Genomic DNA, 1,808 nt, shown 5'->3' with positions numbered 1-1,808 from the left:
ACATCTTTCTGGTATTCTTTGCTTTCAGCCAAGATCCATCTGACATCAGCAATGATATCCCTTGTTCCATGTCCTCTTCTGAATCTGGCTTGAATTTCTGGAAATTCTCTGTCAGTGTACTGTTGAAAATTATGTGGATCAAAATATCATTCCATCTCAATGGACACATTGGAGGTGATATCATTTGACTTGGAGAATTTTTGAAATCTTAAGTGCATGGTGACTATAAGACATTTGAATGTACCAATCTAGAACTCAAAGAGACATTTAAGCTAAAGATTGAAATTGGAGAACTGTCAACATTCAGGTGGTACTTCCACCATCCTTCTGATTGCTTGATATACTGTAGTAGCTTGCATGTTGTTATGATTCTGAAAGCTGTGCCACCTATTTGGGATTTCAAATACCAGCAGAATGACCCATGATTGATAAGTTTCAGTGGAGTGTTCAGATTATAAGTGATTAGGAAGAAAGGCCTGGCAATCTACTTCTGAAAATTAGCCAATGAAAACCTTAAGGATCACAACAGAATATTGTCCAAAATAGTGTTGGACAATGAGCCCTCTAGGTTGAAAGGCACTCAAAATGCACAGTGGCCACAACAATGGGCTCAAAAATTCCAATGATCATGATGATAGAACATCACTAGGCAACATTTTATTCTGTTGTACATGGATCATCATGAGTTGGAGCTAACTAAACTTCAACTACCAACAACAGGTGGTATTCACACATGTGGGAATGGAAGAAATTATCCAGATAAAGAACCTACAAAAAAGGAAGTCATGATCCAGAACCCTGGGGAGCTGCAATATTGAGAATTGACATAATGGGAATAGGGCCACTAAAGATGACTAAAGCATTTCCAAGAAGAGAATATGGTCCCTATGAAAAGAAAAATAGCATTTCTAGAAAAACTCACCAAGATTTTAGTCCCAGCCTCTCCCACTTGTCACTTTTATATACTTAGGGAAATTATTTAACTTCTCTGAAACTCAAGATCACCCTTGAATTTGGAGAAGTATCATGCACATAATCATAAACTCTAAAATTAACTTTTCATAATTCCATGTGATATCTATGAAAGCAAGATTTTTATTTTATTAAATAACATTTCACAAAGCTTGAGGAAATCGATGACACAAATAATATATCTGTAGATTTTATAAGATGAAAGATGGGAAGGAATACACAAGAAGATGGAAGGAATAAACAGTCACTGTATCAAAAGAGTATGTCAAGTTTCAATCATTTCAAGTAGTAGTATATGATTAAGAACTGATGGTACTGAAGGAAGAATCCAAGGTGCAGTGAAGGCATTGGAGGAAAAATAAGGCTACAGAAATTGGTGTATTACCAATTGACATGGTTCCACAAACTGAGGCAGCACTCGAAGTGTTCATTTGTCTACAGCAAGATATGCATTTGGAAGGCAGCTACCTGGCAAACAGACTGGAAAAAAAAATCCATGTTTGTGCCCATTCCAAAGAAAGATGCACCAACATAATGGTAATATTATCAAACGATATCATTAATATCACATGAAAGTAAAACTTTGCTAAGATAATTCAAAAAAGGTTGTGCCAGTAAGTTGGCATGGTACCACCATAAATTCAAGCTGGATTTGAAAGAGGATGTAGAAAAGGGATATCATTGCTGAAGACAGATGGATCTTGGCTGAAAGCAGAGTTGTTAGTGCTGTTGACTCAGACCCAACTCATAGCAACCCCTCCTTGGGTTGCTGAGGCAGTGTCACCGCAGAAGCAGATTGCCCCATCTTGCTTCCAAGGAGTGGCTGGTGGGTTTGA

Source organism: Orycteropus afer, unplaced genomic scaffold (genome assembly GCF_000298275.1).
Source record: "Orycteropus afer afer isolate SDZICR_OR568_19922 unplaced genomic scaffold, OryAfe1.0 scaffold00012, whole genome shotgun sequence".
Taxonomy (NCBI): Eukaryota; Metazoa; Chordata; class Mammalia; order Tubulidentata; family Orycteropodidae; genus Orycteropus; species Orycteropus afer.
The sequence above is the reverse complement of the archived record's forward strand: the minus strand, read 5'-3'. Positions refer to the sequence as shown.